Genomic DNA, 20,511 nt, shown 5'->3' on the forward strand with positions numbered 1-20,511 from the left:
CTCCACGCAAGTATCTTACGCAATCTCAAACCAAGCCAACAAACTCATTTACCCAACCCATTAAAATTCAAATCACTTGATTAATACAACACTAGATGCAGGAAACACAATCATTGAATATCAATCGAATAACCAAACGGGCAGCATGCAACAAAAGAGAAAAAGAAACAGTTTTGCGGTGAGTCCTAGATGAGCTTATCGAAAGCTAACATCTTTTAGCCAACCCATTGAGCTATCAAGCATCAAACTAGTCTAAAGCTTTGACAAAATCAAATCATCAAAAACCCCTTTCTCTTTTATGTCCTTTCGGGTTTGAAAACAAAGGGACAACAGACCATTTTCATCAAAACAAATCATCGAAACATGTCTCAAGTTACGCTTCAAAAATCACTGTGATAATTAAAATGATATGGTAGTACTTCAAACACATGATTCACAGTCTCTCACAAGCTCATGTAACCCAGATTTCAAACAGGATGATCAGCAAGACAACAAGGAAGGGAAAATAACTATAACAACCCAGGTTATCCAACCTTGACAGTAACAAATAACTCAGTATTCATGGCTATGCATATGAAAACCAGCGCTAAAACAACAAAAGGAGGAGTTGTGATTACCTTAGAGGAGTAAAATGAACGTGCAACACCTCCCAAGAAGCCGCGCTAATTCCAGAAATGAAAGTCGCGAACTTCGTCGCCGACGTTCCAGGGTTGATGAAGACACCAGTTTGTGACCAGATTTGATGAGCTCCCCGTGGTGTTTTCCTCCAGACGTCTGAACCGAAACTACTCCTTTTACTTTGTAGATTGAGCAGATTTTAAAATTTCCTTAAAAGAACCAAAGGTCGGAAAGATATGAGAGCTCCAAGATGGCTGACAATCAGCCTTTGTTGAGAGAAAAATTGCAGCTTTTCCTTCTTTTTCTCTTTCTTTCGGATCTTTCCCTTTTCTCTCTTTCTTTCTTCTCCCCGGCAGCCTCTCTCTCTTTTTTTGATTTGGCCTGAAGCCCTCTTCATGTGAGGACTCGTAAAAACTATTATTTTATGCCTAATTCATGGCTTAATAAATTATTTAATTGGATTTTTATCCCAAGGAATATTTTCTAGTCTTATTAGACTTAAATACATGGTAATATAACTTCGTTATATTTTTAAAGTGATTCGTTCTAAAAATTAATTTCCTGGAGTACGTTTAGTAAAAATAGTGAATAGTACTTGGAGATTTTATCCGCGTAGTAGCACAATAAGCTTGGAATATTGGAGACTTGTACTATGGTCCTAAAATAGGTAATCTTATGAGTAATACTCAAGTGATAGTTAGTAGTGCAATCGTTATAAGAATTTATTGGAAGTTTCGCGTTATAGCGTTAAAATTGACGGTACGCGTTTTCACACGCGCGACTTTTTTTGAGGGACTTTAGACCCTTATATCAGGACAATTAAGAGTGAATAATACTTACATGAATATAAATGTATTGGAGGTTCAGTGCACTAGTGAACCAAACGCGCGAGAAAATCGAGCCCTAATCGCGCCAAACGCACCCTAATAATAGTTGACTTTGGAGTGATTGTGCACCACCCATTTAATCTTCTCTTGGAAGCTTATTTTGATCAAACTTCACTCCATCTTCTCTCACCTAGCAGCCGGCCAACACCCCCCTCTCACTCACTCTCTTGCTTCACAAATTCCTTCATCAAATCAACCCAAAACCTCAACCAATCTTCACCAAACTTGAAGATCATCTAGCATACTACTTGGAGGTTGGATTTAGCTAACAAAAAGGGCTGCATTTCCACGGTTTCTTGGAGCTCTTGAGGGCCGAAAATTTCTGGGTTAAGGCACTAAGGAGGTATAACTTCATCCTACACCTTAAACTAGGATTATAATTGTGGAAATGCATCTTTAAGCTATTGCATGTGGATGGGTGGCTTGATATGGTTGTAAAATGTGATAGTGGGCTCTTTGTATTCCCACACTTGGGTTGTTGTTGCTGATTAGAGGATCAATGTTGGGTTTAATGGTAGTTTAATGGTTATAATGATGGATTTATGGAGTATTAATGTTGGAGACTCAAAGTAGAGGTCATGACCAGAAATTGCTGAATCTGCCCCTATTTTGTTCGGGCATTATAAGGCCAATTTTTGGTGATTTATTGGCATGAACCTGATGTTTATATGTTATATTATATGTGTAGAAATTTTGGTTGGAAAACATTAACGTTTGGATGGGCAAATGAATTTATTCGTGGACTAGGCAAGCTGGAAAGTTATTTTCGGGTAACCCTGTCCAGCGGTAGCATTTTGACCATAACTCTGTCCTCGGGTGTCGAAATCAAGTGCCGTCAGTGGCGTTTGAAACTACACATTCCTGGCTTTAATTTGAGATAAAATGCACGTTCTGATTCTTTGTGAGTGAGCCGAACCAAATGTTTTAAGGTAGCTGTCCTGTCTCTCGGATTTGCTGGAATGGTTTGTAGAAGCAGTAACTTGAGGCTCAATTTTGAGCTGGTTGCTTGCCAAATTTCAGAACGTCTTCTTCTGTAAACTTTTAGTCCTATGAATGTATTTTCTAACACCATAAACCATGCCTCATTCCGAGTTAAATTGGTTGAGTTGTGACTAAAACAAGTGGACTGCCCTGTTTTGGGAAAAACGTAATATTTGGACTGATTTTGGACAAAACTTGGGAGTGATCTTATTAATTGAAATTTTGATGCTAAACCATTACCAAAGGTACCATGGATGTATCTTAGACCTTTATTTTACCAATGAACCATGGTTGGATAGCTTTCTTGGTTAAACGATTTGAAATTGGGAAATGAAAGTCAAAAGGCAGATTGCCTTAGAAATTTTCCGGAACTTTGGATGATTAGTTAACTACCTTCCCGAGGGTATTTTCCCTGAAATTTGATAGAGAAATACCTTGCATATAGGACTAAAATACTGCCAATTTTGGCACCAATTCAAGTTCGTTTCGATACCGAATTAAATTTCTAGTGTTGGAGGTTCAAAACTGGAAATTCTTCTTCAGTCTTGAATCTTCCTCAACTTTGAGCTACCGTATCTCGGTACTCGAAACTCCGATTCTTGATCTGCTTGTTTTGGTATAAACCTCACTTGAAACTCTAATTGAGTTACAAATTTCAGAGGCCGGTTTGCAATGTGTGAATCGTGCCGAATTTTCAAAGTTGGCCGAAATCCAACTTAATTCTCTTTTTGTACGCCGAGTCTGTATCTTCAAGCTCATTTTTGAGTACTTTCCACTTAGATTCATGGAAAGGTGTCTTCTAAGAACTTTTAACCCTTTCCAAAAGGTTTCCAACGGTATAAATTTTTCCAGTTTTGGACTTATAACGAGAGAGATATGAATTTTCAAAGATTTAGGATAAAACTGAAATTTCTCAATTTTCAAGGCAAAGGAGTTTTTCCAAAACTCTTAATTCTCTTAGTATTATTCAAACGTTTTGCCCTCGCTTTTCATGATAAAAACTCAAATAATATTGTACATAATAAAAGGGCAAGTTGAACCTCGATTTGCGAGTAATTGAGGTTCATTTTGTGAAATATTCCTTAGATTGTACTAGTGTACAATCTTCCTTGACTAGTGGGTTATTTGTGTGATTATCCGCTATTAATTGCCAGGCGCTCAAGGAGACATTCAAGAGGATCTTACTGTGGACACTTGAACTCCCAGAAAATAATTCTTATTGAATTGCTCGGTGAGTGTCAAGTGTCTGAATCTGTGATACTTGCTTATTTGTGGTAATTGTTGGGAGTTTTAAAAATAAGGGCGGGTGCGTACTTTACCGCACTCGTTCTAATTTCAAATGAATGAATGAAGTGTATTGAATGAATGAATGAAATGCAATGTTATGTTATGATTACATATGTCGTTGGAGTGAACCTCCTCGACTTTCAAATGAATGGGGGACGCCCAAACTCATAGGCCGACCTTAGACTCGAGCCAGCAATGGGCTTGGTCGGGGACTTAGGCGAGCCATGAGATAAATATGAGCTCGACCTAATGAGAGGTCTTGCTCGGCATACTCGTGGAGTATCGCCTTATACATGACTTGTGGGCCCTTGAGGTGTACGGTGGACGGAGGGAACTAAGTGGTGATCTACGGAAATGGAAATACCGACCCGGTTGACAGGAGGGTCAACGCGGGAAGGTATACGAATGACATCGGCAGAGCGAGTGGAACTTAGCTCCTGAGAGCTACTATATCCTTGAATTGTTTCTGATTACTTTTCCTGTTTGAATGATTGATTATTGAAGGGACATGGTTTTAATTATTAAATTTGGGATTGCTATTTGAACAAAGTGCTTGCATGTGTGTTCTTGGCCTCACGAGCGTTTAGCTCACCCTATAGTTTTGTTTTCCTTAACAGGACCGAATCTTGGAGAAGTATGGTGAAACCATTCGTTACACTTTTGTTAAGACTCCTGCTATATTTTGACTAGGCCCTGGTTTGGGTTGTACTTTTGGAAATTGTAAATTTGAAAGTTTGGGCCCTGACGTGTATGTTGAATTTAAGTTGTTTTATGATTACCGATGTAATGGTTACATGTTAAGTGACTTGATAAGCTTGAACGCTTCCGCATTATTGTATTCATGTTGTTCTCTTCGAAGTTTTTAGTCCGGTTTTAAATTGAATGGAATTGCTTGAGTCCTGGCGAGAGTTGGGCAGGCGTCCGCGGATACCCTTTGGTCCGCCTTAGGGAGATGTGGGGCGTCACAGTTGGTATCAGAGCGCTAGGTTAGAGGTCTATATGGGAGACATATTAGATACTCTACCTTTAAGACTCGATACGGGATGACTTAATCCTACCCTAAGTGATACTTGAGGCGAGCTAGCAACTAAGTTAGTCCTACCTCAAGTGACGATTGGGATGAACCAACGATTAAGTTAGGCATGCATTGCAGGATAATGGAACTGAGTAGTGATTTAAGTTTCTAACCTGAAAAGTATTATTATTTTGCAGGGATGGATGACGGAAATGGAGCCCCGACAGCTAACGGGAATGGCCATGCGAATGGTCATTATGAGCCTCTTAGGACTATCTTCTACCGAGCTCGAGTGGGAGGAGCTCGAGTACGCTACTCACCGTATGATAGAGACCCTCGATGTCCGTGTAGGTTGACTTACGCCTACCCGAGCCATATAGTGCATGCTCTGGACGACGAGCGTCGTCAGTTGGTGGATGCCAACCGCGATTTACAGGATGAGGTAGACGAGCTTAGGCAGATGGTCGGCGCTCAGGGTGAGCGGATTGCCGAGCTCGAGGAGGTGCTGGAGGGTGAGGTAGCCACATCTGCAGTGGTTAATGAGGAGCTTCAGGATACTAGGGCTCGACTCACTAGGCTAGGACGGGATGTCCGTAATCGGGCTTTCGAGATCCTGGCTGATGCTTCTAGATTGGTTGAGGACGCTACTGAGGTGATTCCTGACGCTGAGGAGGATCCGGAGGAGGATCCCGAGGAGGAGGTTCCTCCTGATAGCCCCGCTGAGGACTAGGATCTTAGTCGTTGACCCCTTTTGACTTTTGACCGGTACAGTTAGGACTAGTTAGGGTGACGCGAGTGCCGAGGCCATTGTATTTTGCATGCTTGTGTGGCCTACTCTTGGGCACTTGTTCTTACTTTAGTCTTCTGTGACTAAAAGTATACTTTTGAGCACCTGTGTGCTATATTTTGTGAATTGTCCCTAACTTGCTAATTGTACGAACTTGACATGCTTATGAATGTAAATTATTGTTAATTTCAATGCTTTCTTGGTTGGTTCTAATTTTGATATATTTCTTCGTTTCTGCTTAAATTAATCTATTTCTTGCACTAGGCACATTTAGACTAATGGAAGGATTAAGGAGTGGTCGAGGTCGTGGGCGAGCGTCTAGACAGGCCCAACCTCAGGGGGATGACCAGGGATCGGCAAATGGACCGACCAAGGGACAGGAAAATATTGAGGGTATCCAAGTGGCTACTGCCATCAATAGGATGACTGATATCCTAGAACGTCTAGCGGAGAGACAGGGTCCTGGACCATTTAACCAACCTGGGGGCCAGGATAGAGGAGATGATAGAGCCCTGGAAAGATTCTTAAAGTTTAACCCGCCTAAGTTTATGGGTGAACCTGACCCTGAAGTAGCGGAGAATTGGCTAGATAGGATGACCAATATATTCGCCGATCTAGACTACACTGAGGATAGACGAGTGAATTTTGCTGCTTTCCAATTTGAGGGAGTGGCCCGTGCTTGGTGGGATTTGATAAAAGGAAAATGGGAAAGGGCTCGAACCCCTTGGACTTGGGAGAATTTCACAAGGGAATTTAATGAAAAGTTTCTTCCGCCCTTAATCCAAGAGAAAAGGGAGGACAAATTTATTAAGCTAAAACAGGGAACCCTTACTGTAGCAGAGTATGAGGGGAAGTTCACTGAACTTTTCAAATACGCTCCTGAGTTAGTAGCCAATGATCGGAGGAGGATTAAGAGGTTTGTACAGGGACTTAATGTGGAACTTCAGGAGGGCCTGGCTGCAGCCCAAATCTCTACCTTTACTGAGGCTTTAGAGAAAGCGCAAAGGGTTGAAAATGCAAGATCTCAAGTGAGGGATTTCCACAATAGAAAAAGGAATTTTCCTAGTCACACTTCTGGGCAGACTAGTAAGAATGCACACCCTTCTAAAATGGGAAGAGGAGAAGGTGGAACGAGGACTACGGGAGCTTCTAGGGGAGCCCTATCTAGGGGAGGTCGTAGCGGGACGACTCAAGTTAGGGGGGCACCATCTGTTGGATCGACTGTGACCCCTTAAGTTACATGTGGGTTGTGGCGACCCCACTTCCCCCTAAGGCGAACCAGAGGGTTGGCGGGCGGTCTGCCCAGCTCTCGCCAGGACTCACGCAAGCAATCCAACCTAAAATCTTCCGACGATTAACTTAAGCTATTACAATAAAGATCCTTCCGAAAATAAATCGATTTCTACCACCACGCTAACTTCAGAGATAACAGTATATAACTTAGCCAATCGACAGTTCCTAAATACTTCCAGTGACGCTCGCAAAAGATAAGGATTTACTATACTAACACAAACATACAAACTGAGTATTAGAATTAGAGATTACACTTTCCAGCTTCAAGTGGCAACCCAAAATGAAAAGTACAATGCTTAGCTTAGAATCCGTTACAAACCGAAAATTACAATCAAATTGTTCAAGTACAACCATAAGAAATATAAGCTGCTCAAATACTTTCAACTTCACATCCTGTAAGGAAAACAAATAAACATGGGGTGAGCTAAAGCTCAGTGGTGCCCCAAAACATGCAGTCACGCAAATCAAACAACGAGTAATAACTTAAACAAGTTTAACAAATAGGAAAGCGTTTAACAGCACAAGGTGGGATACAGGGGCTCTCAGGAGCCATTTTCCTCGCTTGATCACCATTTATCGTAGTTGACCCTCCGTCAACTCTCACTACCTAGATTCCATATAGATCCACTTATTTTAATCCTAACCCGTCACCATTCATACCTCTACTCCGGGCCCGCACTTCGTCTACCGACGCAGTATACTCGAGATATACCCGTAATAAAATTTGTCGAAGGATTCACCCAACGACTTTGTTGTAGTTCGATTCAGGTGCCGAGGGATTCACCCAACGACGTAACTACATTTGGATTCAGACATTATTGTAGTTCGATTCAGGTGCCGAGGGATTCACCCAACGACGTAACTACATTTAGACTCAAGGACTTATGAGAAAAATAATTCACGCAAGTCACCACTCGAACGGCTAGTGCGATTAAGTACACACTGCTCACTTCGATGGATCAAAACTCATTTTGCAATCTATCACATATCGAGTCAAGAAAGCGCTTAATTCAAGTAGGAACGAACAGGCAGGGACACTCACCAAGAGTGGAGTTCAGATATCAAGTCGGGAATCGAATTCCGCGTCCTCGCAATATCCTAAAAACCAAATTTTGAAACTATAAGTTTCTACTCAGTTTTTTTTTTTTTTTTTTTTTTAAGCTTATAAGCATTGAGGTATATCTAAGGTATTACTAATTCACTTTCCCTTAGAAAAATCAAGAGTCCCTTAGGTTAAAACTTGACAAAAGTAGAAGAAATGTTTATTATAGTTTTCCTTAAGATACTTTTCCTTATAAAAGGGTAACTAGTATTATTTCCTTGAAATAAGTCGACAGACCTCTTAATATCAATGTTGGGAGGTTACTTTGAACATTTCTTTAAAGTTACGGCTTTTGCAAAAATTATCCCTAAAAACTATTTTTCCTAAAATAGGGTTTCTTGCCGAGCAAGTTTCCCAGGCTTGTCACTAAAATTAGTGAAACTTGTATATTGGAACTTTTCTATAGTTACCCAGCCAAGTGCAAAACTTAATAAAAGAAAAGGAGTTAATATAGAACTTAGAGTTTTTTTTTTTTTTTCAAAAGCTATAGAATTTATTGACTATAACTATCAAAGCTAGTTTGAGCAAAAAGAAATTATCGAGTTGGAAGAGTTTAGGCAAAACACTAGATATTGAGTATTATAATTTAATACTAGCTGGAAAAGTATTTTTGATTAATTTGATCACAGTTACTCGAGTTCGCAAGGTCGATACAACTTCCACAGCTCCGATTCCGTTTCGAAATTATCTTATGGATCAAAATATAGCAAAAATCACCTAGCAAATTACTAAGGCTTTGTCAATCATTAGCCCTAGATTTCAACAATTGCATTTCTGATAAAAATAAAATTGAACAACCAAGGTTTCATCAATCATTAGCACTTGGTTTCAGCAAACCCATCATACAAATAAAAATAAAAGTGAGGCCTCCAAGACATTCCAGCAATTTAACTTTCATCACCCAGTAGTACTTATAAAGTCATTCAAATGGCCAAGGGCTTCATCAATCATTAGCCCTTGACAACATCAATTACTTTCAACCACAATTCAATCAAAAATTTAAAACACAAGTAAGCTAAAATCTCAATCCAAATCCAAATTTAGTTTCACGAAGAAACAGGACGTTCATACAAAACAGTCTACTTGGAGGGTTCACAGACAGCAGTACACATGGAGGAAAAATACGAAATTTCTACAGGACAAAGGCCTATGATTATAGTTTCAAATGCCGCTGACGGCGCCTTAATCGGATTTTCCTACACCAAGATATAAGCATTTTGCCTAGACTGGTCAGTGAAATCCGGAAATCTGGAAATTCTTGTTCACTTGTGAAAAACTCCTTTTTCTCTTTTAAAACCATAGGACTTTTATTCAAACCATCCGTACATTTAAATATGACATTCATACCAGTATATACCAAGGCAAATAACACGTAATTCCAGCAAATGGTTCAGCCAAGAATTCATATATATACTAATCTGTCATCAGCTATATATGACAACCATCAATTGGCAATTCACCCACAATTCGAGTGTTTCACCTCTGCATGTCTTATAAAACTTTAAAACAACATATTCCAGGCATTTCCAATCATTGTGTTTCAAGGAATAATTTCACAACCGAGCTAAAACTCCGATTCAACCTTCGGATACCACAAAACAAATTTCCAGCATTTATTTTCCAACATTTGGGTCAATCTTTTAGTCATTCAAATTTCCAGCACTAAGTTGTTCATGAATTCAATATTTCTTTGGCTAAGACATGCCATTATACTCTCAACTTCATCATGCAATTACTTGGCTAGTCCGTTAACATTTCCAACTCGAAATTAAGTTTAAACAACTGTTATAATCCTTGAAATTTCCAGGTTTAAACTCATGGTAGTTCACAAAAATTTTCCAGCAATTGTATGTCCTTATCACAACTTTTTCCTTGGCTAAAACAGAGTATTATGGTCTCAAATTTAACATGCAACTACTTAACTAACTGATTAACATATCTAGTTCAGAAAACAACTTCAATCATCAACACAAAATCATCTAAAAATTTCCAGAAACATCCAACAAGCCTCGGATGAACGTGCACTTAGCAGAATTCAATTTCATTTTATTTTTCTGCTTTAAACCCGTTAATTAACTATAGGCAGAACTTAATCATCTTGTAGTTTACTAGTTAGTCATAGTTAGAGGTTCAGAACAGCAAAATTATACCCAATGAAACTACATGACTCAAGACAAATCTCGGCAGAATCCTTTCAGCAAAACAGAATTTTCCTAAGCTCCTTAATTCATCACCCAAATACATAAAATTATCATGCAAGGCCCTAATCATAATAATCATCCAAAAATTTAGTTAGTTAAACATCATTTCATGCTCGAATTACTTCAGCAAAACAACATTGAAGCTGCGGTATCCACTCAGCTTCTCGGCAGAAACAATTACTTCCAAGACAGATTTTCTAATGTTTTGATTTCATCATCCGATGGTTTAAAATCATCATGCAAAGCTCGATTATCATGGTATTAACTAGTTATTCATGGTTACAAACTCAAAACAACGAAATTGAATCACATGAAGCTGCAGAAATGCAGGACAAGCTCTCGGCTGCAACAATTCATAAGAACAGAATTTCTTCTTCTAAATCACTTGTCCGGATGTTTGAAACCCACATGCGAGGCCCTAACCGCATTAATCATCCCAGATTTAGATAGCTAATCATAAATACAATTCCGGATTATCACAAGAAAGCAGATTTCATCAAGCATGTCTTAATCAATTCTCGGAAATCCAATTTCAGCGCACATCAGATTTTTCTTTTCCTAAATTCCTCATTCATTGCCTAAGCTTCACATGCAGGGCCCTAGATAGCTTAATCCACCATTGGTCAGTTAGCTTTAGTCCAGAAATTACCTCACCGATGACTCACTCGCGTGGCAAGGAAGCTGAAAATTTTCTCTCGGCTTCGCACGCTGGTTTGGTTGTTGCAGAACCGCAGCTCACCAGCTCTCCCTCTCTTGTTCACACGCGAACTGGGGTAATGGTTCTGGTTGGATGTTGCAGTTGCGGTGGAGTTGCTGGAAACGGTTGCAGTTGGTTGAGGTGAAGAAAACACAGAGGAACTTACGCACAGCCTCTCCCTCTCTTCCCTCGAGCTCACTTACGGAACCAGAAATGGTTGCAGCTCGCGGACAGAACCAGAAATCTTCCTCTCGGCTGCAGAGTGCAGCTCGGCCTCTCTCTCTCTCTCTCTCTCTCGGATTGTCGACACTAGCTAAGCAGAGTGAGTTGCAGTTGTAGTTTGAGATGGGAAGTGGAAGTGGATGAAAGAGTGCCGTGGTTTTTGAGGGTGGAATCGATTGAGTGTGGAGTTGGTAATGGATTTCGATTGGTGGTATGGGGCGGTGCTAGGTTGCTGTCCGAGGTCTTGTTTGGTTCGGCATGGAAATATCATGGTTGTGGTGTAGTGGGGATTTGGTGGTTTGTGAAGGGCATTTTGGTCTTTTCACATCTCCTCCTAATATCCCCTTAAGTCCTTGGCTCTAACTAAAGTCCAAAAATTATCCCCAAGTGTGATTTAAACGTCGAATTATACACTAGTCCTACAAGACCTTAATTATCGTAAGTCTTACGTCCTAAGTATATCTAGGATACTTATATCGTTCTTGTCCAAAATTTATCGATTGCATCTTAATACTAAGGTTTCTGTATACCCTTAATCTTATTCGTAATAAAGTTAGCTATTGCAAATTAAGGAATTTATTTTTAGAGAGTAAACTTAATATCGCTCAAGAATTATTACTTTTAGTATAACAAAACTGAATAATTCAATATTGGTTACAATTATATTATTTATTACATAAACATTATCTTTATACCTTAATTCAAAACAATTAATTACAATACTAGAGTTCAGAGAGATTAATTGTTAGGTCAAAGAAATAGTTTACCATTGAAATATGAATTTAAAGTAGCAAAACTAATAAGTTTAGTACATAGAGTAAAATATATTCACGTAGTCCAATTTGAGAATACTCAATATTTTGCACATTTAACGTGTTTGCGATTTTAAAATTGTGTTTACATATTTATTCAAAGACAAAATTCATTCTCCTGAAGAAACGGGACATTTAAGCAGGATAGCCTACTTCTTGAGCAAATTAATAATTTGTAAGTGATCACTTATCATACTTCCTTTATTATTTAAACTATTAAAATCAAGTTTGGCCTTATATATAAATTTAACATTCATAATATTCATTTATCCCTTTTATAACAACTTATTATCTTAATCATTTTCAAACCATAAAACATACCTGTCTTCAAAATTAACTTGTATACTCATTCAATCTAATGAACTTTCTCAATCCAATATTAATTATGACTTATATATACTCCATTCCCCTTACACCGTTATCAGGATATTTTTAAATTCTCAATTTTGATAAGAATTCAATTAAGCATTTAATTAACCACTTATTCATTATATGACATATTTCTAAGCTCAAGGTAAGTAAAATAAAATAAATGCAAAGCTTACACATGATTTCTTGAGTTCTCACATGGGTATTGTGGTAAATCCAACCATTCTGAGAACGATTGCTGGAGAAAGTTGGGAAAATGCTTACTGTGTGGGAGCACTGAGCATCAAATCGCAAATTGTCCGAAATCGTCGAAGGCAGGGGGAAGCCTGCAGAGGCCTGAAAAATCAACCTCTAAGCAGACCAGTGCCGGAGGGAGTCGACCGAAGGTACCGGCTAGGGTCTACGCATTGGACTATCCGCAAGTTCCAGAGGCGATCGAGGTGGTTGAAGGTACAATTCCAATCTTTCACCGCCTAACTAGGGTTTTAATTGATCCGGGTGCAACACACTCTTTTGTAAACCCTGATTTCATGAGTGGAATAGACTTGAAGCCAATTAAGTTACCATATGACTTGGAGGTTAAAACACCCACTGGGGACAAAAGTTTAATTGCTAATCTGGTGTATAAGAATAGTGAAATCTGCGTGAACGAAAGAAAATTTCTGGCCGATTTGATAGGTCTAGCGATTAAAGGATATGATGTGATCCTAGGGATGGATTGGTTAGCCCGTTATAATGCCCAACTGAGTTGTAGGACGAAAATTATAGAATTGTGTATTCCAGGGGAGGCAACCCTGAAATTTGACGTGAGGGGTAAGTTAGCCTCATCTGCACTTATTTCGAGAATTCGGGTTAGAAAATTGTTGAATAAGGGAGCTCAAGGATATTTGGCTTTTCTTATTAATACCCTTAGCGATAAGGTGAATCTGGAGGACACACCGGTAGTGAAAGAATTTTTCGATGTTTTTCCTGAAGAGTTGGAGTCTTTACCCCCGGAACGGGAAATAGCTTTTAAAATTGATGTAACTCCGGGATCAGCACCTATCTCAAGGACACCATATAGGATGGCTCCAGCTGAGTTGAAAGAGTTGAAGTTACAATTACAGGATTTGTTGGAACGGGGTTTTATACGAGAGAGTGATTCCCCGTGGGGAGCCCCAGTTTTGTTTGTAAAGAAGAAAGATGGGAGTTTGAGATTATGTATAGATTATCGAGGCTTAAATGATGTTACGATTAAGAATAAATACCCACTACCCCACATTGATGAACTGTTTGACCAACTGCAAGGGGTGGTAGTGTTTTCAAAGTTGGATCTAAGTCAAGGTTACTATCAATTGAGGATTTTAGAGAAGGACATACCTAAGACTGCTTTTAACTCGAGGTATGGGCACTTCGAGTTTGCAGTAATGCCTTTTGGGTTAACCAATGCACCTGCCGCTTTCATGGATTTAATGCATAGGGTTTTTAAGCCTTACTTGGATCAATTTGTGGTGATCTTCATTGATGATATTTTGGTGTATTCTAGGAATACGAAGGATCATGAGAAACATTTGAGAATTATTTTACAAATCTTGAGGGAACATCAGTTATATGCTAAGTTTAGCAAGTGTGAATTCTGGCTAAAAGAAGTGACTTTCCTAGGGCATATAATTTCTCAGGATGGGATTAAAGTGGATCCAGTTAAAGTTGAAGCTGTTTCGAAATGGAAACGACCGGAAAATCCAACGGAAGTTCGGAGTTTTATAGGATTGGCAGGGTATTACCGGAGATTCATCCAGGATTTTTCGAAAATTGCTGGACCTATGACTGAGTTAACCAAGAAAAATGGAAAATTTATTTGGAGTCCTAAGTGTGAAAGAAGTTTTCAGGAGTTGAAAAGACGGTTGACTAGAGCGCCTGTTCTAGCTCTACCTAATGGACAGGATAGTTTTGTGGTTTACACAGATGCTTCTAAGGAAGGTTTGGGATGTGTTTTGATGCAAAATGATAAAGTGATAGCTTATGCATCTAGGAAATTGAAACCACATGAAGGAAATTATCCGACCCATGATTTGGAGTTAGCGGCTGTGGTCTTTGCTTTGAAGAAATGGAGACACTATTTGTACGGAGTAACATTTGAGGTTTTTACAGATCACAAAAGCCTTAAGTACTTATTTTCTCAGAAGGAGCTGAACTTGAGGCAACGTAGATGGATGGAATTTCTGGAAGATTATGATTGTACGATTAAGTACCACCCTGGAAAGGCCAATGTAGTGGCCGATGCTTTGAGCCGTCAGGTACAAATGGCTGGATTGATGGTTAAGGAATTCCAGTTGTTGGAGGAACTTAGCTATTGGAATCCTCGATTAGAACCAAGGAAAGTAATTTTGGGGAATATTGTGATAACCTCCACTTTATTAGAACGCATTAAGGAATCTCAGGAAAAGGACCCTGAAGTGCAAAAGTTGGTAGAGAAAGTTAAGATGGGAGACCAGACGGATTTCAATTTGGGAACAGATGGAATATTGAGATTTCGAAATCGGATGGTAGTACCAAAGGACGAAACACTTAAGAAGGAAGTTTTGGAGGAAGCACACCGATCGAAGTTTACGGTACACCCTGGAGGGAATAAAATGTACCAAGACTTGAAAAGTCTATATTGGTGGGAAAATATGAAGAAAGAAATTGCTCAATTTGTTCAGACATGCTTGGTTTGTCAACAAGTTAAAGCCGAACATCAAAAACCCTCAGGACTTTTGCAACCTCTAGAAATACCTGTGTGGAAATGGGAGAATATTACCATGGATTTTGTATCAGGCTTACCAAGGACACAGAGAGACCATGATGCCATTTGGGTAATAGTGGATAGATTGACTAAATCGGCTCATTTTCTACCGATTAACATGAAATACCCGTTAGAAAAGCTGGCCAAGTTGTACTTGGATGAGATCATCAGACTACATGGTATACCTGTGAGTATTGTGTCAGATAGGGATCCAAGATTTGTCTCGAGGTTTTGGCAAAAGATGCAAGAAGTGTTGGGGACTAAGTTAAACTTTAGTACCACCTATCATCCTCAGACTGATGGACAATCTGAAAAAACAATTCAGACCCTTGAGGACATGTTAAGGACTTGTGTGCTGGATTTTGGAGAGAGTTGGAGTAAGTTTTTGACTTTAGTGGAATTTGCCTATAACAATAGTTTCCATTCTTCTATTCAAATGGCTCCATACGAAGCACTTTATGGTCGGACGTGTAGATCCCCAATTTGTTGGGATGAAGTAGGTGAACGAAAAATTTTAGACCCGACTACCGTATCTTGGATTGAGGAGGCTAATGAAAAGGTAAAATTGGTACGGCAAAGGATTCAAACCGCTCAGAGTAGACAAAAAAGTTATGCCGACAATCGGAGAAAGGATTTGGAGTTCACTGTTGGAGATGTGGTATTTCTCAAGATTACGCCTTTAAAAGCAAGCTTGATGTCCGAAAAAGGGAAGAAACTACAACCAAGGTTTGTAGGGCCATATAAGATTATTCAACGAATTGGGAATGTAGCCTATAAGCTGGAATTACCACCGAGCTTATCTCGTATTCATAACGTGTTTCATGTGTCCATGCTTAAGAAATATCATCCAGACCCCTCTCATGTTTTACAACCGGAGAGTATTGAGATCGATGAAACCCTGACCTATGAGGAGAGACCGGTAAAACTTTTGGATCGAAAGATGAAGGAACTGAGGAACAAACAGATACCACTAGTGAAAGTTCTATGGAGGAACCATGGAGTAGAGGAAGCAACATGGGAAGTTGAGGAGACAATCAGAGAGAAGTATCCAGACTTGTTCGTCAACCAAGGTAAATTTCGAGGACGAAATTTTCTTAAGGGGGAGAGGATGTGAGAACTCGTAAAAACTATTATTTTATGCATAATTCATGGCTTAATAAATTATTTAATTGGATTTTTATCCCAAGGAATATTTTCTAGTCTTATTAGACTTAAATACATGGTAATATAATTTCGTTATATTTTTAAAGTGATTCGTTCTAAAAATTAATTTCCTGGAGTACGTTTAGTAAAAATAGTGAATAGTACTTGGAGATTTTATCCGCGTAGTAGCACAATAAGCTTGGAATATTGGAGACTTGTACTATGGTCCTAAAATAGGTAATCTTATGAGTAATACTCAAGTGATAGTTAGTAGTGCAATCGTTATAAGAATTTATTGGAAGTTTCGCGTTATAGCGTTAAAATTGACGGTACGCGTTTTCACACGCGCGACTTTATTTGAGGGACTTTAGACCCTTATATCGGGACAATTAAGAGTGAATAATACTTACATGAATATAAATGTATTGGAGGTTCAGTGCACTAGTGAACCAAACGCGCGAGAAAATCGAGCCCTAATCGCGCCAAACGCACCCTAATAAGAGTTGACTTTGGAGTGATTGTGCACCACCCATTTAATCTTCTCTTGGAAGCTTATTTTGATCAAACTTCACTCCATCTTCTCTCACCTAGCAGCCGGCCAACACCCCCCTCTCACTCACTCTCTTGCTTCACAAATTCCTTCATCAAATCAACCCAAAACCTCAACCAATCTTCACCAAACTTGAAGATCATCTAGCATACTACTTGGAGGTTGGATTTACCTAACAAAAAGGGCTGCATTTTCACAGTTTCTTGGAGCTCTTGAGGGCCGAAAATTTCTGGGTTAAGGCACTAAGGAGGTATAACTTCATCCTACACCTTAAACTAGGATTATAATTGTGGAAATGCATCTTTAAGCTATTGCATGTGGATGGGTGGCTTGATATGGTTGTAAAATGTGATAGTGGGCTCTTTGTATTCCCACACTTGGGTTGTTGTTGCTGATTAGAGGATCAATGTTGGGTTTAATGGTAGTTTAATGGTTATAATGATGGATTTATGGAGTATTAATGTTGGAGACTCAAAGTAGAGGTCATGACCAGAAATTGCTGAATCTGCCCCTGTTTTGTTCGGCCATGATAAGGCCAATTTTTGGTGATTTATTGGCATGAACCTGATGTTTATATGTTATATTATATGTGTAGAAATTTTGGTTGGAAAACATTAACGTTTGGATGGGCAAATGAATTTATTCGTGGACTAGGCAAGCTGGAAAGTTATTTTCGGGTAACCCTGTCCAGCGGTAGCATTTTGACCATAACTCTGTCCTCGGGTGTCGAAATCAAGTGTCGTCGGTGGCGTTTGAAACTACACATCCCTGGCTTTAATTTGAGATAAAATGCACGTTCTGATTCTTTGTGAGTGAGCCGAACCAAATGTTTTAAGGTAGCTGTCCTGTCTCTCGGATTTGCTGGAATGGTTTGTAGAAGCAGTAACTTGAGGCTCAATTTTGAGCTGGTTGCTTGCCAAATTTCAGAACGTCTTCTTCTGTAAACCGTTATTCCTATGAATGTATTTTCTAACGCCATAAACCATGCCTCATTCCGAGTTAAATTGGTTGAGTTGTGACTAAAACAAGTGGACTGCCCTGTTTTGGGAAAAACGTAATATTTGGACTGATTTTGGACAAAACTTGGGAGTGATCTTATTAATTGAAAATTTGATGCTAAACCATTACCAAAGGTACCATGGATGTATCTTAGACCTTTATTTTACCAATGAACCATGGTTGGATAGCTTTCTTGGTTAAACGATTTGAAATTGGGAAATGAAAGTCAAAAGGCAGATTGCCTTAGAAATTTTCCGGAACTTTGGATGATTAGTTAACTACCTTCCCGAGGGTATTTTTCCCTGAAATTTGATAGAGAAATACCTTGCATATAGAAGTAAAATACTGCCAATTTTGTCACCAATTCAAGTTCGTTTCGATACCGAATTAAATTTCTAGTGTTGGAGGTTCAAAACTGGAAATTCTTCTTCAGTCTTGAATCTTCCTCAACTTTGAGCTACCGTATCTCGGTCCTCGAAACTCCGATTCTTGATCCGCTTATTTTGGTATAAACCTCACTTGCAACTCTAATTGAGTTACAAATTTCAGAGGCCGGTTTGCAATGTGTGAATTGTGCCGAATTTTCAAAGTTGGCCGAAATCCAACTTAATTCTCTTTTTGTACGCCGAGTCTGTATCTTCAAGCTCATTTTTGAGTACTTTCCACTTAGATTCATGGAAAGGTGTCTTCTAAGAACTTTTAACCCTTTCCAAAAGGTTTCCAACGGTATAAATTTTTCCAGTTTTGGACTTATAACGAGAGAGATATGAATTTTCAAAGATTTAGGATAAAACTGAAATTTCTCAATTTTCAAGGCAAAGGAGTTTTTCCAAAACTCTTAATTCTCTTAGTATTATTCATACGTTTTGCCCTCGCTTTTCATGATAAAAACTCAAATAATATTGTACATAATAAAAGGGCAAGTTGAACCTCGATTTGCGAGTAATTGAGGTTCATTTTGTGAAATATTCCTTAGATTGTACTAGTGTACAATCTTCCTTGACTAGTGGGTTATTTGTGTGATTATCCGCTATTAATTGCCAGGCGCTCAAGGAGACATTCAAGAGGATCTTACTGTGGACACTTGAACTCCCAGAAAATAATTCTTATTTAATTGCTCGATGAGTGTCAAGTGTGTGAATCTGTGATACTTGCTTATTTGTGGTAATTGTTGGGAGTTTTAAAAATAAGGGCGGGTGCGTACTTTACCGCACTCGTTCTAATTTCAAATGAATGAATGAAGTGTATTGAATGAATGAATGAAATGCAATGTTATGTTATGATCACATATGTCGTTGGAGTGAACCTCCTCGACTTTCAAATGAATGGGGGACGCCCAAACTCATAGGCCGACCTTAGACTCGAGCCAGCAATGGGCTTGGTCGGGGACTTAGGCGAGCCATGAGATAAATATGAGCTCGACCTAATGAGAGGTCTTGCTCGGCATACTCGTGGAGTATCGCCTTATACATGACTTGTGGGCCCTTGAGGTGTACGGTGGACGGAGGGAAGTAAGTGGTGATCTACGGAAATGGAAATACCGACCCGGTTGACAGGAGGGTCAACGCGGGAAGGTATACGAATGACATCGGCAGAGCGAGTGGAACTTAACTCCTGAGAGCTACTATATCCTTGAATTGTTTCTGATTACTTTTCCTGTTTGAATGATTGATTATTGAAGGGACATGGTTTTAATTATTAAATTTGGGATTGCTATTTGAACAAAGTGCTTGCATGTGTGTTCTTGGCCTCACGAGCGTTTAGCTCACCCTATAGTTTTGTTTTCCTTAACAGGACCGAATCTTGGAGAAGTATGGTGAAACCATTCGTTACACTTTTGTTAAGACTCCTGCTATATTTTGACTAGGCCCTGGTTTGGGTTGTACTTTTGGAAATTGTAAATTTGAAAGTTTGGGCCCTGACGTGTATGTTGAATTTAAGTTGTTTTATGATTACCGATGTAATGGTTACATGTTAAGTGACTTGATAAGCTTGAACGCTTCCGCATTATTGTATTCATGTTGTTCTCTTCGAAGTGTTTAGTCCGGTTTTAAATTGAATGGAATTGCTTGAGTCCTGGCGAGAGCTGGGCAGGCGTCCGCGGATACCCTTTGGTCCGCCTTAGGGAGATGTGAGGCGTCACACTTCACCTCCCTCTTCGGTTTCTCTTCTTGTTCGGCTGAACATCTCTCTCAATCTCCTATCTCCCTCGCTGTTTTTCTTTTTCGCTCCGTCGCTTTCTCTAGTTCTTCCAGCAGCCCTTTTTTCCTCCTTGCTTTTTGTGTTGCTGCCGCCATTTCCTTGTTCTTGCTCTCCTTTTTTCCAGCCGAGAGCTCCTTCCTTTTCTACTCTCTCCGCCGCCCTTATCTTTTTCTTTTCTTCCCTGGTTTTTCTCCTGTCCAGCCCGTAGGTTTCTTTGCCCAGCCCCAAAACTCCCTATCTCACACTCTCGGTTTCTTTTTCTCTAGCCGCCAACCCCAGCCTTTCTTTTCATCAGCCGTTTTTCTCCTCCGGTTTCTAGTTCCTTCCTCTCTCCCTGTTTCTCCTAGCTCTCTCAAACCCTAGCCGCCTAACCTATCTCCAAACCCCGCAGCTGCTGTCCCTTTTTCCTCTATCTGTTCCCCCTTTGGCTGCGGCTCTATCTCAGCCTTTTTATATCAAGTGGAAGACCCTAAACCCTCATTTCAATGGTCACAAGCAAACCTCAGCTCAACCCTTCTCACTTGGCCATCCGATTGAATTCTTACATGAAACAGTTTTTTTTCCTTTTTTTTTCTTTTTCAG

General features: G+C 39.5%; 1 long non-coding RNA gene across 1 annotated transcript; it reads right to left on the reverse strand.

Moving 5' to 3' along the window:
* Nucleotides 1-6,894: 6,894 nt before the first annotated feature.
* LOC140038704 (uncharacterized) lies at nt 6,895-11,238 on the reverse strand. Its single transcript, XR_011842270.1, has 2 exons — nt 10,821-11,238; nt 6,895-7,261 (listed from the first exon to the last, which is right to left on the reverse strand). It is a non-coding gene; the product is annotated as an uncharacterized lncRNA (long non-coding RNA).
* Between the last annotated feature and the right edge of the window lie 9,273 nt (nt 11,239-20,511).

Source organism: Coffea arabica, chromosome 3e (assembly GCF_036785885.1).
Source record: "Coffea arabica cultivar ET-39 chromosome 3e, Coffea Arabica ET-39 HiFi, whole genome shotgun sequence".
Classification (NCBI taxonomy): Eukaryota; Viridiplantae; Streptophyta; class Magnoliopsida; order Gentianales; family Rubiaceae; genus Coffea; species Coffea arabica.